This window comes from Malaclemys terrapin, chromosome 21 (assembly GCF_027887155.1).
Source record: "Malaclemys terrapin pileata isolate rMalTer1 chromosome 21, rMalTer1.hap1, whole genome shotgun sequence".
Classification (NCBI taxonomy): domain Eukaryota; kingdom Metazoa; phylum Chordata; order Testudines; family Emydidae; genus Malaclemys; species Malaclemys terrapin.
This window is the reverse complement of record NC_071525.1, coordinates 15,705,244-15,732,402: the sequence shown is the minus strand read 5'-3', so window position 1 is coordinate 15,732,402 and position 27,159 is coordinate 15,705,244. Positions and strand designations below refer to the sequence as shown.

At 51.4% G+C, this 27,159-nt stretch overlaps 1 protein-coding gene and 1 pseudogene across 1 annotated transcript in view; both read right to left on the bottom strand.

Annotated features, from left to right (window-relative positions):
- LOC128826928 (uncharacterized) overlaps positions 1-27,159 on the bottom strand; it is a 303,519-nt gene that overhangs the window by 66,270 nt on the left and 210,090 nt on the right. The gene's annotated exons all lie outside the window — the stretch shown is intronic.
- LOC128827348 (uncharacterized) lies at positions 16,364-22,749 on the bottom strand (annotated as a pseudogene).

The window sequence follows — 27,159 nt, the reverse complement described above, 5'->3', positions numbered from 1 at the left end:
GGAGGTGCTCCTGCCCCACCCCCTCCTCCAGGGCCCCCCATCCCATCTCCCCCCAGAAGAGGGTCTCACTCCTGCCCTGTGCGGAGACCTCCCCACTCCCTGCCCCATTGCTCCACCAAGTGTGCGTCTCACCTTGTAGAGAGGGAAGCCGGAAGCCTGGCACACAGTGAGGAAGGCCCGGTGCTGGGCGAGCGCCGTCCGGCCCAGCCTATGGATGGAGAGCTCGTGGGCCGGGACCTGCTGGGACCTGGAGGCGGGGGACGACTGGGTCAGGGCAGCCAAGGATCAGCCCCTGAACCCCCCACTCTCCGGCACCCCCCCATCCTCACCAGGCACCCCAGCCCACCTCCCCCCCTGCTCCCCGGGAAGGGCTGCGGGGCCCCGTCGTCACAGCCGCCTGCCAGGGTAGTACAGCATTGGTACTGTAGAACCAATGTGAATGAAATTGTTTTTAAGTTATCCACTGTACCATTGTAACTTCTGTTACTACATTGTAACTTTCATTACACTTGCCATTTTGCTACATTGTAACTTCTGTGCCATATTGTAATTCAAACCCCATTTTAAAACGCTTACTCCATTTTGTAAGGGCTTGCTGCAACCTTCATTTTTGCAAACCCTGCTGTAATTTTATTAGTCTAGTTAAGATGTGTGAATGAGGGATGTATGGGTGATAGAATCAACCTCCAGCACCAGCCCGTCCTGATGAGATAAAGTTCAAATACCAAAGGCTGAAGAACTAGACAACAGCCCTAACTCAAGCAAGAAGCCTCCACCTTAAAAAGAAACAACAGAAGGAAGATCAAAGCCAGGTCCCAGGCTGACAGTCACGCCTGCATTGAGGTATTTGTTAATAGTTACAGATTAATAATAAATGTGGCATCTTTGCCTTGACCCCTAAAACGATCCTGTATAAGTTTGTGGGACAACATTATTGGTGGAGAATGCGAAAGGGGGAGCAAGCATAGAATCCACAGTTATTATAAACTGGTGTGCACACCGCCAGCTTTAGCAAGCCTGGCACTAGAGGAAAAAGAGCGTAAACTTTCAGTTAATTAACAAAACTCTGAAGGATATAGGAGTTTAGGTTTAAATTGTGTTCATGACTGAGCTAAAGAGGAGAACTTAGTGTTTCTCACTCTGATCCGGGGAAGGATTAACCAAACTCTGAAGGATATAGGAGTTTAGGTTTAAATTGTGTTTCTCACTGTGATCCGGGGAAGGATCTAACCAAACTCTGAAGGATATAGGAGTTTAGGTTTCAATTGTGTTGTAGAGGTACATACACCCTCAGCCGTAGCAAGGCTGAGCTAAAGAGGAGAACTTAGTGTTTCTCACTCTGATCCGGGGAAGGATCTAATCCGGGGAAGGATTTGTATAATTGATGTATGAACCCTCGGTGGTAGCAGACAGAGTAATACAGAGGGAGACTTGGTGTCTCTTCCTCTGGCCCAGAAAGGGTTAAGTTGTTCCTTCAGGAGTTAAAAAGGGAAAATTGCTATTTGTAAGTCACTTCTTTAGGAATTGGAGGTTATAGTGTTCTGATATTTATCAGCTTGGTTTCCTGTGTTGTACTTGGCTATGGCACACTTGTTAGGGAAAATGTTTGGGAAGACACAGTCTAAAGACATCTTTAGAAAAAAACAGGGAACGCTGTCTTTTGTCCAAGAGCCCACACCCTTTAAACAAGTACTACAGAGGTTTGGACACAGCCCGTGGACGGAAGGGGGGCTGGGAGATGTGTGTACTATTTCAGATTTGGAGGATAGGCTGGCAAGGTATATAATCCTGTACAAGCCTACTCCAACTAAAAGGGATTCAGCAGCAATCTGGCTTTTGTGGGACGCATGCAGGGATTTATACTCCCGCTTGGCATCCTGCCAGGAGGAGAATGCCTCCCTGCATGAAAAACTCACTCATATGGAAAAAGAGGCAGAAAGATGGAAAGTGGTAGCGACAGGGGTGCAAAGCCAGTTAGACCCTCTCCGGGAGGCAATCAGGGAGGGCAAACAAAGAGAAAAGAAGTTAGAGGAACAGGTCGGGGAAAAGGAAAAAATAGAAAAAGAAAATCAAATATTGCAAGGCATGGTCAAGAGGTTAACCATAGAACAAAGTAAAGCTCTCCCCGCTAATCACAGCCGATGCGAGTCCCTTATCCAGCACCTTAAACAAAGGCTGGGATTCGCAAACCGCCAGATGGCAGCGGTAAGGGCAGGAGAGTGGGACTTTGATCCCCAGAGTGACGTCCCTGACTGGGAAGATGCCCCGAGGGAATCCAGCGAGGTGTGGGAAAGAGAGCTACGGAGCAGCAATCCTGAGCCCCTAGGCCAGCCAGGTACCCTGTGGATCCCCCTCCAAGAATCCCCCACCCATGGGCCCCTTCCCAGCCAACCCCGCCCATATCCTAGTGTGTGCCCTATTGTCCCCCTACCCCCCAGGCAGATCCCATGTCCAGAGGCTGCCCTGCTCTAACCCCCAGATTCCCCCCCTCCACGTACTCACCACCAGGTGGCGGAAGTCCAAGATGCGCTGCCGCTTGCTCTGCAAGGCCTGCAGCTCGGCGTGGCGGGCACTTGCCTCCCGCTCCAGCTCCCGGCAGCCCCGCCAGCCGCACAGCCCGCAGCTCCAGCTCCAGCACTGCCCTGGGGGCCAGGCGGGATAGGCCGGCTCAGCGGGCGGATGGGGACCAGCAGGGGGCGCACTCTGTAGGTCTGGGGCGGGGGGGACCACATGGGCAGGGAATCTTCCCAGCAGGGGGCACTCTCCCGGGGGTGGGTGGTCACAGACTGTGCAGGAGGGACCCTGGGTGGTGGGGATGTCTCCCCGGCAGGGGGTGCCCACCACAGGCCCCAACAGCACGGGGGACCCCACGGAACAGGGTAGTCTCCCCAACAGGGAGCGCTCTCCAGGGGGCCCTCACAGCGCAGGGGGACCCCTGGAGCGGGAAGTCTCCCCAGCAGGGGACGGTCTCCCAGGAGTGGGTGGTCACCAACTGTGCAGGGGTGAGCCCAGAAGGCAGGGTGTCTCCCAGGGGCTGGGGCAGCTACCTGGCGAGGATGGCGCACTCCGAGCCGTCCGCCAGCAGCCGGTGCATCTCCTGCAGGAGGGAGGCCAGCTGGGCCGTGCCGCGCTGCTCCCGGGCCTGTAGGGGGAGCTGTTGCACCCACAGCTCCTCACACCTGCTCCAGCCTTCCTGCAGCCAGGGGGAGGGAGCAGGTAAGGAGGGGCCAGGGGACACTGCCCCCTCCCCCACTATATCCCAGCTGGAGATATGGCCCTGCAGTCCCTGTGGCCCCCCAGCACTGAGATACACTCCCCTCCCCCGCTATATCCCAGCCCCCGGAACCTCCAGCCCCCAGATGTGCCTTCCCCTCCCACCACGCTATATCCTACCCGTTGGGACTGCCCAGCCCCCAGATGCAGCCCTGCCTGCCCCTCCCCATGTCCCCACTCACCTGTATCAGGCCCCGGACCGAGGGAAGGGCTGCTGGCGGCCCTGTCAGGTCTCCAGGCGGGCGCTCTCGTAGCGGAACCTGCAGGCCAGAGGGCAGAGGTACAGGCCCCCGCACTGGTGCCATGGGTCACTGCAGCACTGCTGGGGTGACAGCCCCCCAGAGCCTTGACTCTGCCCTCTGCAGTACAAACTGCCACCACCAGGGGGCCAAAGCCCCACAGCAGCCCCTCTCCCAAGCTCTGACTCTGCCACCCTACCCGCCCCCCAGTACAAGCCACCACCACTGGGGGGCGACGGCTCCGTACAGCACCATGCACCCACACTGCCACCCCCTTAGTGGTACCCACTTGAGCGCCTCTACGTCGCGGGGAATGTCAATGCGGCTGGTGAGCTCTAGCATCTGCAGGGTGTTCTCCAGGGCCAGGTGCTCCAGGGCTGACAGGCCGTGGTTGGGAGGGTGGGAACCCACGATGTCCTGCGTGGGCAGAGAGGTGGGATGAGCCACAGCGGGGCAGAGACACTGTACCCTCCATCAGGGCTGGCTCCAATACCCCAGTGCGGTGCTGTAGATAAATCTCTGATAATTTTCATATGACTTTACATTGTGCCTCTTCATATAACCTTGTGGTGGGTCTACCCACGTGTGACCTCTGTTTTCATGGAACTTTGTATCAAAGCCTCATTTAGAAACTTTGCATTACCCTTGGTATAATATTATAGCCCCTAAGAATAGAATAAGATAGAAGAAAAAATTCTTTTTGCTAGCAGTAGAACAAGAGCTCTCTCCCCCCCGCCCCCCCCTCTTAATCAATTGCCCTGTTGAATGAATAAGGTGTGGATGAGCAAGGCATGGAAGGCAGCACCTCCAGACAGCCTCAACTGTTGGAGAGGGGCTGGGAGCCAGACCCAAGGACAATAAAACGTGTCAAGTGGGCTCATTAAAGACAAGCAGACATACCGACGGCCTCGGGGGTTAGAAGCAAGCACCTTCTTTTGGAAAAAGAAGAACAGGAGTACTTGTGGCACCTTAGAGACTAACAAATTTATTTATTTATTTATTAGAGCATAAATTTGTTAGTCTCTAAGGTGCCACAAGTACTCCTGTTCTTCTTTTTGCGGATACAGACTAACACGGCTGTTACTCTGAAACTTGTTCTTTTGGAAACACCCTCTTTGCAGCATTGGGACAACACTCAAAAGAAAGCAGCACAAAGGACCAATGGACACAGACACAGAGTTTGAATCTGGTATAGATTTGCATAAGAGGAAAGCTGCTATAAAAGTGAGGTGTCTTGCAGAGGACCCCGGGTCTCGTCTTGTCAACATGGGAGCATCGATCCGGATCGGCAGAAGCCCGGCTCCACCCCCTCCCCCATCTAACTCACCTGGCCAGTGAAGTTAACGGGAGCAACTAATTGGTAACAACAAGACGGAGTGTGTTTGTGTGTGTGTGTGAGTGTGAGTGTAAGTGTAATATATTATATGCATATAATACAGTGTTAATGAATACATCTATTACTAATAAATGTGGTGTTCTGCCTTATTCCCCCTGAAAAGATCCTGTACTAGACGGAGCAAACCCAAGCAGAGGGGCAAGAGACAATTGGTTTGACTCCCCAAATGGCTGCTGCAATCTGGTATCCCCGCCCCAGCCTCGATGTCCTTTTTAATTTAAAAGTATCTTCCCCCCTCTGGGGAAAAACAGTGGGATCTTAATAAACCAGCTGGCTCCGCCCAAATGACAGACTCGGGTGCAAAGCTTTCTCCGTGGAGATTGCAAAGAGGGAAATGGATCCCGGCTCAGCCTGCCCTTATCCCAGCAGACGGGCGGCTCCGCCAGGTTCATCTCCCAGGTAAAGGGAGGGAGGGAAAACCGTTAACTCTTTCCTTTCTCTACCACGCAAAAATCCCTGCCTGCTGGCGGCTCCTTTATTCTCTGCTACTGATACTCTACCTGCCCAGTTATTGCAGACACCTGGGATTGCCAACGTGCCATTTATTTCACACTGCCCCGCCCTGTTTCACAGGGTCACCGAGTTGTCCCCTAGTTACGCTTTTTCTGGCCTGTTTTGTCTCTTACGTATTAACCTGGTTGGCATGAGATCCTTTCACAGCCAACCGGGGAGAGACAGACCCAATACTTGAGAGTGATTGGCACCGTTTTAAAATGCAGCTGGCTTCAAAGGGTCAGACGAGCCCGGTCCTTTCCCTGCTGCTCAGATTAAACTGCTCCCCCTGCGTCTTCTTAACAAACTTTCCTTTACCTCCTGTGCACTTACAAACAAACCTCGGGGAAGCAATGAGGGGGAAAGTGCTATCAGACCAATTGGTTAAAATATTGTGACGTGTAATGCTACACTCAGAGCTTGCAGGAAAAACAATCCGAGGCCTCTGGTTCGCTGCAGGAAACAAACATTCTTAGCCAGGGACTCAGCACTGCACCACTCCTGGCTTTGGCTGCAAAACGCTTCTCACGCCTGGTCCCTCAGCGCTGGTAGCGGAGTAATTGCGCCCTCTACTGGCTCACAGATGACCAGGCGAGAATTATAAAAAGGGAGAGGCAGGCTGTGGAGAATGTGTGAATCGCGCCTTTGGATGCAGATTTGATGATAAGCGCGGAGGCTCCTTATTACGGCTGTGTCTCTTTGTAGCTCCAGCCCACAATGGTGGGGAGGGACGGAGGAGTGGAGGCTTCTCAAAACAGGATGGGGATCTACTCTGAGTCAGATACCTTTTGATCTTTACCTAGTGTTTGAGACTTTTTTTCCACTGTAGTTTTGTCTTCACACATTCAGGTATCATCAACCACCACTATTTTTCTCTCCTTAAAACGAGCTCCTACTATTCATTCAGTTAATTCATAGCCAATATACAAACACCTGTGTCAAGTGTCAGAGGGGTAGCCGTGTTAGTCTGAATCTGTAAAAAGCAACAGAGGGTCCTGTGGCACCTTTGAGACTGACAGAAGTATTGGGAGCATAAGCTTTCGTGGGTAAGAACCTCACTTCTTCAGATGCAAAGGTGCCACAGGACCCTCAAACACCTGTGTGTACACATGATCCTATACCTGTCCTCAGAGAACCACCTTGGTCCCAAGAGAAACTTTGGACAACATTCTGTTAGAGACACATAGATGGGACTGATGTATGGAGAAAGATTAAAACCGCTAGGTATGTGCAGCTTGGCTAAACCACCACCAAGAGTAGTAAATCTTTGTCATCATCACTATGTATCACTATTAGTGCAATAGCAAGGGTGAAATCATGGCCCCATTGAAGTCAATGGACGTTTTGCCATATAGACTTCAATGGGCCCAGGATTTCACGCCAAGAAGGGGAAATAATCATTGATGGTGATAGAAGAGGTTTATGTAACTAGGATGAAAAGTGAAAAAAGAAAACCAGCTGAATGTCAGGAAAGCCTCAGGATCTAATAGATTAGGGAATAGCCTGCCAAAGGAAGTGGTGGAATCTCCATTGTCCTTGACTCTCTAGAGTTGGCAAAGGGCTTCAGAATATGGTGTGAGGAACTAGAGTCAGTTCCTGCAGTGAGCAGATGATAAACTGGTTTAAGAGCATCTCTGCACAGTTTTAAGAGTGTCTTAAATCATCTTAGTTTAAATCAGTTTGTGCTCAATTTAGACCTTGTCTACACTAAAAAGTTGTACTGCTTTAACTCTACCAGGAGAGTTAAACAGTACCATTCCCCTAGTGGAAATGCAGTTATATCAGTATAAAGGTGCCTTGTTCTGCTCTAGTTTTTGCTGTATCTGAAGAGGAGCTTTTCAATAAGATTTGAAGGGTGGACCAGCCCTTAAGATAAATCAGTTTGAGTGTCTTAAATCAATGGAACTGTCCACAGGGGGTAGGGTTGATGGATTTGAAACAAGTTAGGCTTGAGCTACAATCAGTAGGGATGTAATTTCTTACTAATGTAGGCAAACCACTACACCCCCTAGTGTGGACGTAGTTATAATGGTATAATTAAAGTGGTACAACTTTTGTGGTCAGCCAAGGCTTTACAGGCACAAGCTGAGTTGTTATAATCAGTTTTAAATTGATAAGTGTGTCTACATTGGACTGAATTTGTGCAAACCAATCAGATTAAACCCCCTTTGGTTAAAACAAGGTAAATTCTGTGCGCAGACCAGCTTTTACACACATTAATCTCCATCTACATCAGCATGGCAACACTGGGCGAGCCCTCATGTGGATGGGTCTTTTGCTGCCAGACATTTTAAGAGCCATGTCATCTACCTCTGCTCAGAATAAGCCTGAAATATATAGTGTCTTAAAACTCAAAAACAACCAAACCTCCTCCCAAACAACAGAAATACAAAATGCCCCATCTATACTAGAGCTCCCAGTGGAGTAGAACCAGTGTTGGCAACTTTGGTAAATGTATAGAAAGAGTTGAGAGTCAGAATTCTGTCTGTGATGTGACATCATCAAATGCAGAGCAATTAATGGCAGTATCACAGGTGATTATGACTTGAAGTGAGCAGGACCTCTACCTAGCAAACACCCTATTTCCCCCGGAGTTAAAAAACAAGGGAGGAGAAAGAAATATGATATTGAAGCAATACGGTCTCTACATGAAATGTTTTCCAAAGTGTTTTATGGGTGACTGCATGTCTCCTACAGATCATAGATGTGACTCTGGTCGCCAGCACAAAGGGGAACCAGTGCAGCCATCACATGACAACTTCACCTTAGATATAGCAGGATACTTGGCTACTATATCCTACAACCTTCCAGGCTGTGAATGACCTGGGGCAAGAGAAGAGAGAGAAATATAAATCTCCAGTAGAAAGACTTTTGACAGACTAGCCATTTGATTGGAAGAATACACACCCAAGTCTATTGTTCCAGAGGTGATGCCTTTTCCATGGAGAGTTTAATGCCAAATAAGAGATGGGAAGAGGACCGAGCCAATGATCTGCATGGAATTTACACAGATGAGCAGGGATAGTTGAAACTTGTGGGAAAAAAAACAAGGAAAAGTTGAAAATTGTGGAAAAAGCTACGTACCAGCTCTGCGTGTGTGAGTAAAACTGTAAACCATTTTGCCATGTTCTATGTACCTTACTTAAACACTGCATCCAAATATATTTTCCAGGAATGCCTGCTTCATTGTTTTGCTGCTAATGTACTGTATGTTACTGGAGCCAACACAAATCTGCCTCCACTGCAGACAAATTCTGAGGAGATTTTCACCTCAGCTCCATGTAACTGTGCAGCTCACTAATCTTCTGTTCAGAGGGAAATTTAAAAAGTACACCCGAAATATTTGTCTTTCCCCATAAAAGACTCACACAAGCAAAATGGGGACAGTGTCTAAGGCCTAATTCTGCACTCAGCTCAATTAATGTGGGCCCCTGCATCTATATAGTCAGGTTCAGTAGCACGCCCAGATGCAAGATCAGGCACTAACTGCTTCTACAGGAGAAAGAGTCAGTTTCATTCTATTCGGTGTTGTCTACCAAATGGACAAAGGAAACAACAACCTCCCTCCCCATTTTCTCATCTCTTTCAGTTTGAATAATTTCTTTAACAATAGGTTACAAGATTCAGACAGAGGTATCATTCTTAAATTGACAGAGTAGACTTATATGACTCGGTGGTAAAATGCCTTAACTAGTGCTTCTAGTAGAGAAGTAGACCTTTGCTACCCCAGTCTTGCTGCTACACCAGTGAACATGGTGGTGAATTACTGGGCTTCTATATGCCAGTATAGACTGAGTCGCAGGTGAAAGTGATCATATTAATCATGAATACATGCTACAGAAGTTTCAGTTAAGCTGAACTATGCTAATGCTAGAAACAGGAATAATGATTCATTTTAAGATAATATAAAACATTGCCTGCTTTTGGAAGCAATGGTTGTATCTCTTATAACCTTGCCAATAGCCCTTCCCACAATTATGTTGTGGGGTCAGGTAATGTAGCACCTGGTATAATTTATTCATTTTATTGTCCCTAATGCTCAGGGCTTTGTCCAAACATTGCAGGTTCTTTGCCCTGACCAGGCTTCTCTTGATCCTCCACCCTATAATCCTTTTTAAACAGACATTCAATCCATTTACTCTTAATAGAAAATGAGAGAGGGGGAACAAAATGAAACAAGAGCAAAACAAAGGGACTAGAGGGGGAAGTGCTAAATAGCATATTAATTTTAGATATGATTCTCCAGTGCTGAAAAAAGAACTCACACCCACCTGGAACCCACTGAAGCCAAAGGGTGAGATCTTGGCCCCATTGATGTGTGTTTTGCTATTGACTTCAGTGGAGTTGGTCTTTCACCTCAGGTGTAGGGTGGCCATCCCCTGCAGTTCTCTTTGCAGGATCAGGCTCTGAAGATTGTATTTGGGTGTGGATATTTAAAAATAAATATAACATCCAAGTTTGATCCCAATTCAGTTTTTTGTTTTGTTTTTAAAGCTGGTGGTGGGGGAGGTGTCAAATCAAGAGCTCAGTGACAAGATCTTAAAACCATTTTAAAGGTTTATTTTGAAGGTGGTTTTGGTATGTAATCCACCTCTGTATCTTGCTATACCTGAAAGTAATATTAGAAACCACTGTCAGCTAAGAAGTCATTAAAAATGTTGACTTCTCCCTGTGTTACATCTTTGATTGCTGAAAGTAAGAGGGTTTTAAAAATCTAATTTACTTTTCAAGGGTATGCTCTTTACATGTTGCATTTATCTAGAAAATAATCAATCAGTTAATTTTCCTTGTTTTCAGTCAATTTCATTCTCTGGTTCTCTTGCAATTCAAAATTGTTAGGGTTATAAACATTGCAAAGGACCGTTTACATTAAAAACACATGCATTCTCTGAATTGTTTGTATTTGTGTGTGGAAACATTTCTATTAAATCATATTAGATTTCTTTAGAGTAAAAATCTCAATGCTGGCTACCTCATAATAGCCACTTAATTATTTTTTAAATCTATTACCTGTTATCTAATTCAGAACACACTGAAGTAAATCAAAGGAGTTTCATGGCTTTCAGTGGGTTTTGGAGCACACCCTCAATTATATTAACACTGAAATTAACACCTGGCTGAGGTTAATGAAGGGGAAGGGGATGAGTTAGCACCAGTGCTTTTGGTATTGTTTGACTGGAGAGTGCTTCCTGCAGGGCTGGATTAAAGGAAAACTGCACTGTTTTGAATGCATAATAAAAAGAGATGTTCAAAGCTCTTGTAAAAGATAAACTGTTATTTTATTCAAAACTTTCTTTAGAAGAAGAGGTAACAGAGCTATCAACTTTGAAAGGCCTTGTCCCCTGACTGCCCCCTCATGAGACCTTCCCCCCATCCTAACTGGCTCCCTACGACCCTACCTCTACCTGTCCCCTGACTGCCCCAAACCTTATCCACACCCCCACCCCCACCCCCAGACAGACATCAGGGACTCCCACGCCCCATCCAACCACTCCCCACCCCCTGACAGCCCCCCCCCAGAACTCCCGACTCATGTAAACCCCTCTGCTCCCTGTCCCCTGACTGCCCCCCCTGGGACCCCTGCTCCTAACTGCCCTCCAGAATCCCACCCCCTACCTAAGCCTCCCTGTTCCTTGTCCCCTAACTGCCCCCCTAGGACCCTACCCCCTACCTGTACCCTGACTACCCAAAACCTTACACCCCCAACCCCCAGACAGCCCCCCCCCGAACTCCCGACCCATCCAACCCTGCTCCCTGTTTCTTGACTACCCCCTCCAGAACCTCCCTGCCCCTTCTCCGACCCCCTGGCCCCCTTACCGTGCCGCTCAGAACAGAGTGCTGCAGGGGGCACGCTGGGCAGCAGGGGAGGGGGAGCGGGAGGAGCTCCAGACTGCCGGAGGCCCGATGCGAACGGCTGGCCGGCGATCTGCGAATGGAGGGAGGGGGAGGGAGCGAGAGGAGGGGAGTGGTCTCAAGTCGCAGGGGAGGGGAGGGGGAAGCGGAGGAGGGGCTCTGGCTGCCAGAGCCCCGTGTGAGTGGCACGATCCGGCCGGCTGCCCTGTCAGCGCGCGCGCTCTGCATGGGGGGGAAATCCGGACATTTACAAATTCCCCCCGGATGCTATTTTTAACTCAAAATAGCCAGACATGTCCGGCAGAATCCGGACGAATGGTAACCCTAGGCTCTCAGGCCCCACTTGCGCAGGGAGTGGTAATCTGGAAGGGAGGAGGGAAGGGGGCGACTGTGAGTCGAGTGAGGTGAGGAGCAGCACCCCCTGCTGCTCGAGGCAGGAACAGCTGCTACCCACCGTAAGTGAAGATTTCCTCTTGGCTTTGGCCGGCTCCTGCGGGGGCAGAGAGAGAATTACCCCAAATGCCCAGCTCGGGGGTGGGGGAGGAGGAATAGGGCAGGGACCTTTCCCCTCTGGGGGGCTCCGGCTCCGATCCGGCCCCAGGGCACTCACCTGATCTGGCCGAGCTCCCGGGCTCTCTGTGGGTAACAGGCCTCTTGGAGCCTAGAAAGAACAAGCTTTGGGGTGCAAAGGATCCAGAGACCCCAGCTAAGACCTGCTCTCCCCCCCACCTGCCTCTGGGATGGGGCACAGGGCAGCTGGTTATCCAGGGAGCCCTCGCCCGGCCCCGAGATGCGGCCGCCTCTGGGGTGGGATGTATGGGGGGCTGGTTATCCAGGGACTCCTCGCTTGGCACTGAGATGCGGCTGCTTCTGGGGTGGGACATGTGGGGGGGGTTATCCAGGGACCCCTAGCCCAGCCCTGAGATGCGGCCGCCTCTGGGGTGTTACCTGTCAGCTCTATGTTCTTGGGGAACCAGGGTGCAGTATCCAGCCTGTCTGATTCATGAAGGACACCACCCTCCCGCCCAGACACCATTGCTCTTTCCCTACAAAAACCCCTACCCACGCTCAAGTAAGTGTTCTGATGCCTGGATCCAACATCTGCATCAGTTCCATTGAGACGTCTTCTCCTGACTGATCGTGCTGGGGGCTCTGCCTGTCTCCAGCACTCTGGACCCTCCCCTACCACCACCACCTGGGACCCCCGACAGGTTCAAGCTTCACAGAGTGGCGAGAACCCAGCTCTCTCTCTAGGTGTAGCCTTCTGACCCTGACTTGTGTGATCACTTATAGTTTTCTAAACCGGACTTTTGTAATCAAATTTAAGCTAGATTCAATAATGTCACTGTTTTCTTTGTTTGGCTCCCCTTGTATTGTTACTACCTGGCAATAAATAACTTTTATGGTTAAGCTGTTTGCTTCCCGCCCTCTCTCTTTTGTGTTTTTGGCTTCCCCATTCGCTCTGCAGCTACGCCTCTCTGACCTAAGCTACAGATCCCTGCAGCGCCCAAAAATCCTGTGGGGTTTGCTCATCAAGTGGGTTCTGACCGGAACGATTGTAACGTGAAAGTGGGGATAGGGACGTGCTGAACCTGTGGCTTAGGAGGGTGACAGCTCGGAGGTGCTGCTCGACCCAGCCTGCTGAGTCCAGGGACATAGAGGGGATCAGCTTGAAAGTGCTGATTGACCCGGTCCGCTCAGACTGTGTGTATGTCTGTGTGTCTGTGTGTGCGTGTGTCTGATTCTGGGGCTGGAGGAACCCAGCCCTGGGGAACCTAGGTCCTGGGGAACTTGCAGAAGGGAGAAGTAGAGCTCTGTATGAGAACACAAGTGACACAAGCAGTACATTGATAGAATTACCGACACTCCCCCCAGAAGAGTAACCCTAATAAATGAGCGTACCCCAAAGTAACAGGCAAATCTGGTAACAGGGGTGGGATGTGGGGGGCTGGTTATCCAGGGAGCCCTCACCCGACCATGAGATGCAGCCACCTCTGGGGCTGGTTACCCAGGGAGCCCTTGCCTAGCACCGAGATGCGGCTGCCTCTGGGGTGGTGGGATGGGGGTGGGGGCTGGTTGTTTCTCCTACCTGAAGCGGTTGTGCTCGTGCTGCTGGAACTGGAGCCTCCAGACCCTGTGGTGGCTGCAGGGAGATCAAAGGAGGGTGAGACTCAGATCTTGGACCCTTCTGCCCCACCCCCCACCCCCGCCAGCTCTGCCGGTGCCCTTCACTCCCAACCTGCAGCCCTTGCTATCCCAGCCCTGGGGTTCCCCTCAGCAGCTCGGCCGTGGCCCTCACTCCTGACCCACAGCCCCCTGCTCTCCCAGCTGGTCCTTCTTCCATTTTTAACATCCCTGTCACTCTTTTCAGGCTGAGCTCTTATGTAGGGAGCTTTTCCCAGCCAAGTCACACCTAACTGGGCTGTTGCCACTGGAGGGACTGGGGGGCACATTGGAGGGCAGAGCAGTTACCTGCTGTATGATTGTGGGCGTGGACAAAGCCCTGGCAGGGATGATTTAGTTGGTGTTGGTCCTGCTTTGAGCAGGGGGTTGGACTAGATGACCTCCTGAGGTCCCTTCCAACCCTGATATTCCTTGATTCTATGACTCTATGACTGGGGCTACGTGGAGGGGATCTGGTTTGGCCTGGAGTGGGAAGCTCCCACCCTTGGTCACCCCATCTTCCACATGATGCCCACTCCCTGCGCTAGATGTGTTTTCCCCCTCTGCATCTTGGTCTCCATCTGGCCATGTCATGCAAAGAAAGAACTGAGATTAGAAACAACAGATCAGCCACCTCTGGGGTGGGAGTCGGGGAACAGCTGCACATACCACACAGGGATGGCTTGCCTGGCACTGAGATACAGCCACCTCTGGGGCAGGGCAGCCAGGGATCAGCTGCACATAATACCATACAGGGATGGCTTGCCTGGTATTGAGATGCAGCCACCTCTGGGGGGGCCATAACGCCACACAGGGATGGCTGCCAGGCACTGATATTCACCTCTCAAATCCAAGTGGGGCGGGGGGCGCTGTGCTGCGGGGAGTGGGGCGGGGGGCGCTGTGCTGCGGGGAGTGGGGCGGGGGGCGCCGTGCTGCGGGGAGTGGGGCGGGGGGCGCTGTGATGTGGGGAGTGGGGCAGGGGACATCGTGCTGCGGGGAGTGGGGCAGGGGGCACCGGGCTGCGGGGAGTGGGGCGGGGGGGGCCATGCAGCGGGGAGTGCGGTGGGGGGCACCGGGCTGCGGGGAGTGGGGTGGGGGGGCCATGCAGCGGGGAGTGGGGCGGGGGGCGCCGGGCTGCAGGGAGTGGGGCGGGGGGCATCGGGATGCGGGGAGTGGGGCAAGGGGCGCCGTGCTGCGGGGAGTGGGGCGGGGGGCGCCGGGCTGCGGGGAGTGGGGCGGGGGGGGCCATGCAGCGGGGAGTGCGGTGGGGGGCACCGGGCTGCGGGGAGTGGGGCGGGGGGGCCATGCAGCGGGGAGTGGGGCGGGGGGCATCGGGATGCGGGGGGCTGAGCACAGCTCCAGGGTCACAGTTACTGGCAGAGGGAGTCATTGCTAAACCATTGCTCAATATTAACCCTTCAGGGCCCAGATCCTGGTCTGCCCCACCCGAGGGCTAGTTCCTCGGCTCCCCCCATTCCCCAACTCTCCTTAGTTCCTCTTCCTCCCCAGACCAGGCACTTCCCGCCCCAGGGAGAGAACAGCTTGTTCTCAACAGTCCCCTCCAGGGGCAGCCAGATTGGGGGGGAGGGGAAGATTTTCCCTGCAATTAACTTCTATCTCCTTCCCTCCTGCTCTAACTATTCAACCCCACTCCACTCCCAGAGCTGGAAGAGAACCCAGGAGCTCCCTTGCTCTAACCACTAGAGCCCCCCCCACTCACACACTTTTTCAGAACCAGCACAGAGGAGTGTCACCATAATCCCCACCCCATCCTCGGATCCCCCTAACTCCTGTCCCCTACCACCTAGCCCCCTCCCCATAACCACCTCCACTCTAATCTCCGCTCCCCCCCTTCCAGCCCCTAATGTTCACTCCCTTCTCCACCAGCCTTTGCATGTCTGAGTTCCTTTGAGCCCTTCCCAAGTTGCTGCTGTGCCCAAATCTCCCCTGCCCGCCTTTAACACAGGTACAGTTTAGCAACAGGTTTACTCCCTCACCCCCCGATTTCAGTCCGTGCCTGTATTTGAACTGCCAGCGCCTGGGGCTGGCTCAGGTTTCATGCCCATAACATGCTCCTTTAACCTCCACCAGCTCGGGGAGCTCGGCCCGGCTGGCAGCCCAGCTGGGTGTGCTGACTCCGCCGGCTCCGCATCATTCCCTTGGCACGTGCCTGGTAACCACACCCCCGTCTCCAGGGGCAGGCTCTCAGGTGAACCCCGGGCTCAGCGTTGCTCCCTCGAGGGGCAGGTTGGTGCCACGTACTAGCCGGGATAAATGGTGAGTGACTGAGCTTGCTCAGGGCAGGAACCAACCGCTGGCTTGACCCCTGTCTGGGTGCAAAGAGAATGGGGAGAATCTGTTCACCTTAAGCAAAGCTGTTTTCTTGGGGGAGGGGTGCCTCTCGGGAACCCCTCGCTCAAATTGCCCAAGATTTATAGCTCTAAACCTACCCTGTAGCCCCAAGAGGAACACCAGCTCTCAAGGCAATCCAAGTTCCCACGTGGATTTTAGAGCACGTAGCGCGCTGCCTTTGTCTCAGCACTGCGGGTGTGAGCCGTGCACCGAGCTCACCTGTTCTCAGCTCGCTGCCTTTCTCTCAGCGCCGCGGGCCTGTGCCACGCACCAAGCTCACCTGTTCTCAGCTCGCTGCCTTTCTCTCAGCGCCGCGGGCCTGTGCCACGCACCGAGCTCACCTGTTCTCAGCTTGCTGCCTTTCTCTCTGCGCCGCAGGCCTGTGCCACGCACCGAGCTCACCTGTTCTCAGCTCGTTGCCTTTCTCTCTGCGCCGCGGGCCTATGCCACGCACCGAGCTCACCTGTTCTCAGCTCGCTGCCTTTCTCTCTGCGCCGCAGGCCTGTGCCATGCACCGAGCTCACCTGTTCTCAGGTGCCCACCCCAGGTCCAGCATTTTGGCTGTGCCTCGGCTGCCCCTGTCCCTACACCAAGTCTAGGGACCCTGATGAATAAGAGAGGCAGAAACTGGGGCTGGTCGTTCGTATGAAACACGTTTATTGGGTGTCGGGAGATCAGGGGTGAATGTGCAGCAGAGAGGAATCAGATCCTGTCGGCAGCGGAGAAGAAAGAAAGAAGCTGTAATTTTCCACACTGTAGTCTCGAACTGTCTCTTTAAATCCGCAGCAGGAAGCTGTGACACCATTAGTGTAGATGGCACCATCAGGAGCGAGTCCCAGTTGTCAGCAGCCACGATGCTGACGCAGATGCTGCGCTGCCCCCTGGGGGCCACTGTAGGGCCAGCAGCAGCTCGCAATGGTTGGGGTCGGCTGGCAGCTGGCGTGGGGCACGGCTCAGGGGGTCTGGGTGTCCTGGTAAGGGGGTGGGGCTTTCGGGGGGTCATTGGCGAAGACAGCTGGGGCCCCATGTTCTGATAAATCACCACAGACTGGAGGGAGAGACAGGAGGAGAGCATGAGGGACAGCCCTTGGGACAACCACTCCCCTGCCCCCCCACATTCCCCTGTAGCCCCTACTCCTCCCTCCATCTCCCCACACTCCCATGCAGCCCTAGAGGGCAGTGCACAGACACAAATTGTTCATGGAATAACTCCCCTAGGGAAGTACGGGCGGGGGGAGCGGGGGCGGTTCCTACATCTGTCAACTGACCTAAAAAGAAGATGGGTTGACAGAAGAAGGAGCAATGGTCTCAAGTTGCAGTGGGGGAGGTTTAGGTTGGATATTAGGAAAAACTTTTTCACTAGAAGAACAGGAGTACTTGTGGCACCTTAGAGACTAACAAATTTATTAGAGCATAAGCTTTCGTGGACTACAGCCCACTTCTTCGGATGCATCCGAAGAAGTGGGCTGTAGTCCACGAAAGCTTATGCTCTAATAAATTTGTTAGTCTCTAAGGTGCCACAAGTACTCCTGTTCTTTTTGCGGATACAGACTAACACGGCTGCTACTCTGAAACCTGAAATTTTTCACTAGAGGGGGGTGAAGCACTGGAATGGGTTCCCTAGGGAGGTGGTGGAATCTCCTTCCTTAGAGGTTTTTAAGGTCAGGCTTGACAAGGCCCTGGCTGGGACGATTTAGTTGGGGTTGAGCAGGGGGTTGGACTAGATGACCTCTTGAGGTCCCTTCCAACCCTGAGATTCTATGACAAATTTTTCACATACTCAGGGATAGAACCCAGGAGTCCTCACCCCTGGCTTTAACCTCTAGACTCCACTCCCTTCTCTGAGCCTGGGATAGAACCCAGGAGTCCTGGCTCCCAGCCCCCCAGCCCCTCGCACAGAGGCTGTCACCATGTCGCTGTAGCTGTCCCAGCAGAGTGTTTTGCACCCGAAGGCAGCACCGGAGATGGAGATGCAGAACTCCAGGATGGTGAAGGCGAGGAGAATCGTGGCCACCCCAGGCATGGTATCTTGGCCAGGGGAGATCCACAAGGGACTGACTGACAATACACACAGCGCCCCCTGCTGATCCTCCCGCTCCCCACAGCACGGCGCCCCCTGCTGAGCCTCCCGCTCCCCACGGCACAGCGCCCCCTGCTGAGCCTCCCGCTCCCCACGGCACAGCGCCCCCTGCTGAGCCTCCCGCTCCCCACAGCACGGCGCCCCCTGCTGAGCCTCCTGCTCCCCACAGCACAGCGCCCCCTGCTGATCCTCCCGCCCTGCTCCCTTCAGCATGGCGCCCGCTAGGGACCTCCCACCCTGCTCCCTGCAGCGCTGTGCCCTTCATTGAGCCCCTGCCCCGTCTCTACAGCATGGCGCCCCCTAATGGCGTTCAGGGCATCAGTCCCAACTCCTGGGCCACGGCCTGATGAGCAGGGTCACAGATAGCACCAGTGCCCCCAGCTTCGCGGGGCAGAGCTGGGCAGGCCCGGGGGGCGGCCGGACTCACCGCAGGCACTCGGGAGATCGGCGCGCAGGACTTGGACTCCTTGATCCACTGGTAGGTTCCGTGCGGGTAGTAGAAGATAAACGAGAGCGAACAGAGGATGATGCCCACTCTGGCCACTATGGCACTGAGGGTATTCATAGCCAGCATGGCCTTCACCTGGGAGAGAAGGCGCCAGAGACGTGGGGCCAGGAGGCCCAGCTATGTCATCCACGCACCCCACACCTCCCACCCCTGCATCCCCCCAGCCACCCTCCTGCCCTTGAATCCTGCACCCCTCCAGACGCCCTTGGCCTGTGCCCAGTCTCCACGGTACAGCAGGTCGGTGGAGATTTTAGTGTCTAGAGAGACAAGGCAGGTGAGATCCCAGCTTCCGCTGGGGAAAGAGGCAAGCCAGCCTAATCTCCAGAGCTCTTCTTCTGTTCCTCGTTACAATCTTCAGCCCGAAACGGGTGGCTTTCAGCCATTCGCTGCAGTTTTCAGTAGCAACGTTTTGGGCTTTGGGGCAATTTTGAGTAGACATTTTTCATTTTCCCTGCACTTTTTAGCACCTTCCAGCTACAAATTTGCTCTTTCTTGGGCAAATTTTGGCAGTCAATTGGCCGTTTTTAGCTTTTTGGGGTGGGCTGCTGTTTCCGTCTGAAAAAACTTGGGAGGGGGGGAGAATTTTTGGTGGCTGTTTTGGGCTGAAATTTTTCAATTTTGGGCAATTTCCCCCTGGAAATTCTTCCTTTTGTGACAGTTTTTGAGTAAAATGTTTCAATTTTCAGCCGTTTGGGCAGTTTTTGAATGAGAATTTTCAATGTTGGGAAAAAAGTCAAAATTTTCCTTTGGAATTTGCAGTGAATTCCCCCCCAAATTTTTCATGTTTCATTTAACTTTCCCTGGGGGGAAACCCCAATATATTCCAACTGGCTCAAAAAACAGGGGACAAAAACCTCATTCCTTACCAGTGAGATCTTGGGGTTCTTGGCAGCCGCCACACAAATGAACCCCGAAAGGATGTACTGGGGGAAAAGCAGAGATGGGTGAAAGCTGCCGCCCACTCTTCACCCAACAGGTGAGACCATCCCAGTGCCCCCCACTCGCTTGGTACCTCAGTTTCCCCTCCATGCATTAGGTATAATGGCACTCCCTCCCTCACAGGCAGGGTGAGGATCAATACACGGCGGGGGGGGGGAGGGGGAGAGGTCACACATTACTCAAGCTCATTACACATCCCAGAGGCTCCCTTCCCACCATGCCAAAGGCCTTATGTGTCCCCCACTTCCCCTCCCTTCCATGCCAGGGGGTTTCTGGGTTCTACATTCTTCCCTTTCCCCCCATGCCAGAGGCTCTGTTTGCCCCACAGGGACTCAGTTGAAGATGGGGGAGGGGTCCAGGTGCTGCGGGATGGGGACCAAAGAAGCCCCTGTGATAGGTCGGGGCTCTGCACAGACACACAGCCAGTGGCCACCCGGAGGACTCACAGAAGGGACATGCGAGCTCACCCAGCAGGTCAGCGGCAGGTCAGGGGGCTCTCCAAGCCCCACAGCCAGTGCCTCAGTCACCACTCTGCCACCCCTGGCTGTGCCAGTTGGGCTTCCAAAGACCACTGGCTATGCTCCGGGAAGCCGGGTTCAGGGCACGGTGCTGGCTGGCTAAACCACGCTACAGTGAGGATTTGGAGACGATGTCCTCCTTCTTTTCACACACACACCCCGAAGCCCTCACCACTAGGACTTACCAGGATCCCAGTCCAAAAGGGGGTCCCCACATGTATCGCTATTAGCTGGTGCTCATTTCGCCAGGGTGAAGATGATGCCGAAAGCTACCTGCCCAATGCCCATGAGTATCTTTGTGATCTACCGAGACACCATGGGGCATAACATGTTACTGGCCAGGAGCTGCATTCTGGAGAACTAAGAGAATTTTTCACTTGACCACAGCTCAAAGAGCGGGGAAGCACAGTTACTCAGTCCCTACTACACGGTTACTCCATCCCTACCACATGGTGACCCCACAGACTCTACTACAGTCTCTGTATTTTGGCTTGTCATTCACGAGAGGATAAAGCCTCTAGACAGAGCCTCAGGAGACTTGTGTTTTATTCCCAACTCTGCCACTGGCCTTCTGGGTGACCATAGGCAAGTCCCTTACCCTCCCCGTGACTCGGTTTCCCCACCATACCTCATTTGTAAAGTACTTTGAGACTGACTGATGACAAAGGCTACTAAGAGCTAGGGATGATAATTATATGACTACACGTCTACTTAGGCCAAGATTTCCAAAGGTATTTAGACACCTGAATGCAGGTAGGTGCCTCTTGGGCTTGACAAAAGTGCCAGAGCTAGGTGCCTAACTCCCATTGACCTGCCATGAGCTGCAGGCACCTAACCTGTGTAAGACTTGGTAAGTCCTACTTGGGCCTCTCTGCAACATTGGCCACCTAAATACCTTCGTAAAGCTGGGCCTTAGTCCCTACTATGTGGCTGTTCAGTCCTTACTACTTGGTTACTGAGTCCTTACTACATGGTTAATCATTCTTTACTAGATGCCTTCTCAGTCCTTCCTACTCAGTTCTTACTACATCCTTACTCAGTCCTTATTGCATAGATTCATAGATTCTAGGACTGGAAGGGACCTCGAGAGGTCATCGAGTCCAGTCCCCTGCCCTCATGGCAGTACCAAATACTGTCTAGACCATCCCTGATAGACATTTATCTAAGCTACTCTTAAATATCTCCAGAGATGGAGATTCCACAACCTCCCAAGGCAATTTATTCCAGTGTTTAACCACCCTGACAATTAGGAACATTTTCCTAATGTCCAACCTAAACCTCCCTTGCTGCAGTTTAAGCCCATTGCTTCTTGTTCTATCCTTAGAGGCTAAGGTGAACAAGTTTTCTCCTTCCTCCTTATGACACCCTTTTAGATACCTGAAAACTGCTATCATGTCCCCTCTCAGTCTTCTCTTTTCCAAACTAAACAAACCCAATTCCTTCAGCCTTCCTTCATAGGTCATGTTCTCAAGACCTTTAGTCATTCTTGTTGCTCTTCTCCGGACCCTCTCCAATTTCTCCACATCTTTCTTGAAATGCGGTGCCCGGAACTGGACACAATACTCCAGTTGAGGCCTAACCAGTGCAGAGTAGAGCGGAAGAATGACTTCTCGTGTCTTGCTCACAACACACCTGTTAATACATCCCAGAATCATGTTTGCTTTTTTTGCAACAGCATCACACTGTTGACTCATATTTAGCTTGTGGTCTAACCCCTAGATTCCTTTCTGCCGTACTCCTTCCTAGACAGTCTCTTCCCCTTCTGTATGTGTGAAACTGATTTTTCCTTCCTAAGTGGAGCACTTTGCATTTGTTTTTGTTAAACTTCATCCTGTTTACCTCAGACCATTTCTCCAATTTGTCCAGATCATTTTGAATTATGACCCTGTCCTCCAAAGCAGTTGTAATCCCTCCCAGTTTGGTATCATCCGCAAACTTAATAAGCGTACTTTCTATGCCAATATCTAAGTTGTTAATGAAGATATTGAAGAGAGCCGGTCTTCCTTCAGCAGTCCTAAGCAGTCTTCCCATTCACTGCCTTGTAGTCAGGGGCGGCTGTAACTTTTTTGCCGCCCCAAGCACAGCAGGCAGGCTGCTTTCGGAGGCATGCCTGCGGGAGGTCCGCCAGTCCCACAGCTTCGGCGTACCCGCCGCCCAATTGCCGCCAAATCCGCAGGACCGGCGGACCTCCCGCAGGCATGCCACCGAAGGCAGCCTGACTGCTGCCCCCACGGCGACCGGCAGGCACGCGCTTGGAGTGCTGGTGTCCGGAGCCGCCGCTTCTTGGAGTGCCACTCCGTCAATGGCTGGCAAGGAAACACGGGCCAGCCCGCTACACTGGTTCTGGCTCAGGGACCCTCTAGCCAGCAATCAAAGCCTGTTCCCTTCTCGGCCTTACTGCCTTTCCCTGAGCCCTGTCCTGGCTTCTCCTCTCATTGGGTTTGCCAGCCCAAACACACCTCCCTTCTCCCAGGGAGTGACTACAGACTTTCCCCTCCTTTGCTGCCAATTTCCAGCCTTTATAATCCCCTCCTCAGCTGGCTTCCTCATTCAATCAGTGGATTGCTTAGTCACCTGATTCCTCTCTGCTGTGGCCTAGTGGGTTAATTAGCCCTCTTCTCAGTCTGCATTAACCCTTTCAAGGAAAGTGTGGGGTGAACACCCCATCACACTTGCATTTCTTTGTCTGCTTTCTTTATTGCCCTTCTTGTCCGGATTGTTCACAATCCTCCATTTTCTTGCTGCCTTGCTAGGAATTGTCCAAATAGAATTTTTTATTGTTTCTATTTTTCTACCTATCCAAGAAGGTACTAAAAGTTAACAGATGCCAAGAAATAATCTCAGATGCCATGATGCAATAACTGTTAACAAATGCTTACATATGAATGGCCATCACTTTCTAGGCGCAAAGTGTACAGGAACTCCTCCCTTAACATTGTCGATATGTTCCTGAAAAATGCGACTTTAAGCTAAACGATGTTAAGCGAATCCAATTTCCCCATAAGAATTAATGTAAATAGGGGGGGTTAGGTTCCAGGGAAATTTTTTTCACCAGACAGAAACTATATATTATATAGATATACACACAGTATATGTTTTAAACAAACAATTTAATACTGTTCACAGCTATGATGATTGTGAAGCTTGGTTGAGGTGGTGAAGTTAGAGGGAGGAAGAGGGAGGGATATTTCCCAGGGAATGCCTTGCTGCTAAATGATGAACTAGCATAGGGTTACCATATTTCAACAATCAAAAAAGAGGACACGGGGTGCCGCCTAGCCCCGCCCCCTCCCACTTCCCGCCCCCCTCGGAATTCCCCTACCCCCTACCTGTTCCCTGACTGCACTCTCCTGAGACACCCCCCCACCCTAACTTCCCCCAGGACCCCACCCCCTGTCTAAGTCTCCCTGCTCCCTGTCCCCTGACTGCCCAAACCGCTCTCTACACCTTCTCACAACAGCCCCCCCAGAACCCCCGACCAATCTACCCCCCCGTTCTCTGTCCCCCGACTGCCACAACTGCTCTCTACACCCCCTTCTCCCGACAGCCCCCCCAGAACCTCCGACCAATCTAACCACCCTGTTCCCTGTCCCCCGCCTGCCCCAACCGCTCTCTACACCCCCTTCTCCTGACAGCCCCCCCGAACCCCTGACCAATCTAACCGCCCTGTTCCCTGTCCCTTGCCTGCCCCAACCGCTCTCTACACCCCTTCTGACAGCCCCCCCGAACCCCCGACCAATCTAACCCCCCCGTTCCCTGTCCCCCGCCTGCCCCAACCGCTCTCTACACCCCCTTCTCCTGACAGCCCCCCCGAAACCCCGACCAATCTAACCCCCCCGTTCCCTGTCCCTTGCCTGCCCCAACCGCTCTCTACACCCCCTTCTCCTGACAGCCCCCTGAACCCCCGACCAATCTAACCCCCCCGTTCCCTGTCCCTTGTCTGCCCCCCCCCAGGCCGAGGGAGAGCTGCGAGCTCCACGTGCAGCCAAACAATGGGGCGCTGCTCTGCGGGGGAGGAGGGAGCGGGCGCGGGGCAGGGACTCTGGCTGCTAGAGGCCCCAGTGGCTGCGAGCAGCTTTCAATCAGGCCCAGCCGTCCAATCAGCCGCGCCGCACTCTGCATGAGGGGAAGGGGGAAATCCCCGACATTTCTACTTTATTAGAAATCCCCCCGGACGGCCATTTACAGCTGAAAAAGTCAGACATGTCCGAGGAAACCCGGCCGGATGGTGACTCCACAATCACTAACTAGATAGAAGCAGGATGAAGTCAGGATTACGGGAAAGGTGTATTTGCATTGCAAGAGAATGTTAACGTGAGGAGGAATGGTTGGAACTGGTTGTTGGTCAGAAAATGCCCAGGGTGAGAGAGAATGTAGTTCTTCCTTACAATGACTGCCGAGAATATATTGTTATGTGTTTATCTTTTTAGAAATGTGGTAACCATATTGTCTACACCCAAAGCCCTGCACAAACTTGGACATGCACCCTCCCCAATATATATACATATAAATATGTATGTACAATATATATACATACAGTGGAGCGGCAGCAGCCGACTGACCGCAGTGAAGACATGCGGTGAGTAGGTCTAAGTACGTTGACTTCAGCTACATTAGTCACGTAGCTGAAGTTGCGTAACTTAGATCGATCCCCCCCAGTGTAGACCAAGCCTCAGTTACTGCTTTGGCAAAGGAGTTTACTACTATTTAATTTAGAGCAGACCCTCTTCCATTCAGTGAGTACAGGAGATCTACTGTGCGGGTACATCTTTCTTTTGTGCAGGGAGGGGTCAGTAAAAGCTCAGGGTAAAGCATGGAATAGAGTTGCCATCTACCTGAAAACGTAAATACAAGATGATTACATTGCTCCAGGCATTCTAAGGAGGCACCAAATTCCTCAGGACACTGGCCGACCGACATCTTCCCCCAACTATTGCTTCTCATCTTAGCATTTACATCAAGAAAGAATGATTCTTTACTTTCCAATTTATATCATGTCATCAGAGCTTTAAAGAGCAGCATACAATGTCTGCCCAAAAGAGCTTACAATGCAGCAGATTGATACAGATCTTACGGAGAGGTGGTTAAATGGGATTGTGCTGATGGAACTGTTTGTGCTTCTTTTTCCTTGAGACAGAGATCTTCTTCATCTCCAACTTCCCAGTCTCAGGCAGATCAACTGAAGAGTGGGCCATCTTCTGCCCAGCAAATACTGAGTCTCTCTTCAGTTCCTCCCTCCTCAAACACCACACAGGGTGATACCTCAGTGTAGGGAATAGGCTGGAGGCGTGTAATATGGCAATCATCTTCCTGAAAGGGGAACTGTTGGATGATCACACCTTGCAGGCATTTTAAGGAAGCACCAGCTTCTGGATCACTCAGGGCACTGCCTGGTCTATGACAGAACTTGGTCACAGCTTCTCATTTTAGCATCTCCTTCAAAAGTCAATATCCTTTACCCCGGGGGAATTCTGCACCAAAAAAAAAAAAAAAAAAAAAAAATCAAAATCAAAATTCTGCATCCTTTATTTATCAAAATAATGCAATATAATCACATCAGATTCAACTGTTTTGGTAATTTACTTAAACTACAATACAGAAACATCACAATAACTATTCAGCATTTCCTAAGCACATGAAAGTTAAGTTACAAACACTTGGTAACTAATATCCTTTCATTTAAATTACATTACAGAACACAAAACAGCACACACACACACACACAGACACACACACACACACACACACACAAAGTAGACTGTCATTTTAAATTGTTGAGACTTTCACACATGAAAGTCATACAGTTTTGGTAATCATTGTCCTGGACCTGGCTGGGTACTTTGGGAAGTTCTTGGTTCTGATTGTCCTGACATTTTATTGACTCTTTGGTAAATGTTTTATTTGCCCTCAAAGGTCTTTTTTTTTTAATGGGTAAGTAAAATAAATCCTGAGCTGTATTCTAACCCCATTGTGCCACTTTGGCACAGAAATAAAGTGAGAAAGCACATAGATCTTCCTAGCTGAGGATTCCCTTACTGTCATTTATAATAAGGCTCCTTTCCATCACTCTGGCAATGTAGGGGCCTTAAAACTTGTACAGGTTTTCTGCTACTGGGGAAATTGACTGAGAAAGGGAAGAGTTAACTAACAATAGCAACATTAACAACATTCACTGTAACAGTTAGTGTCACCAAATTTGAAAGAATTGTGCATGAGGATAAAGTCACAGAGTTCAGCAACCAGTTGTGCTGTGTCATCATCAGGGATACTGTTCCTGACAGCTTGTATTCCATTTGTGTGTGGGATGTTTGTGTAGAGAGCCTCCACATCCATGGTGGCTAGGATGGTGTTTTCTGGAAGATCACCAATACACTGTAGTTTTCTCAGGAAATCAGTGGTATCACGGAGATAGCTGGGAGTGCTGGTGGTGCAGGGTCTGAGTAGAGAGTCCACATGTCCGGATAGTTCATCAGTGAGCGTGCCAATTCCAGAGACGATGGGGCATCCAGGATTTCCAGGCTTGTGGATTTTGGTAGTAGATAGAATAAACCCGGTCGGGGCTCTAATGGTGTGTTGATTTGTTCCTGTGTTAGTTTAGGGAGTGTCCTGAGTAGATGGTGCAGTTTCTTAGTATATTCCTCAGTGGGATTTGAGGAAAGTGGCCTGTAGAGTTTGGTATTGGAGAGTTGTCTGGCAGCCTCCTTTTGGTAGTCAGACCTTTTCATGATGACAACAGCAACTCCTTTATCAGCCTCTTTGATTATAATGTCAGGGTTGTTTCTATGTATAGGTCTATTCTATGTATAGGTCCATGTGGAGTTCCTTCTTGTGTTGTTGGTGGGAGGGTATCTGTGTATCAGTGCACTGTTCAGTGTTATCTTGAAAGTATTCTTTGAGTCGGAGATGGGGAAAGTAGGCTTCCAGATCACCACAGATCTGTATCATGTTCGTGCGGGTGGTGGGGCAAAAAGAGAGTCCCCAGAATAGGACAGACTTCTGCCGGGTTGAGTGTGTCGCTGGCTAAATTGACAATATTGCTGGGTGAGATAGGGGTACCACTATTCTATCGTGGCCCCATGTGGCAGGTAGGATTTTAGACAGCTTGCGGTCCTTTTTCCTTTGTAGAAAGGTGAAGTGTGTAATGTAGATCTCCTGTCTTATGTTAGTAAAGTCTGTTTGTGTGGAGGGTTGGTTATTTATGAACGTCTCCAGGTTGGAGAGCTCTTTTTTGATCTTTTCCTGTTTCCTGTATAGGATGCTGATCAGGTGGTTCCTCAGTTTCTTTGATAGTGAAATTTCCAAAGGCAGGTATAAATATGTAGGCAGGAATCAGTCTAGAGATAACG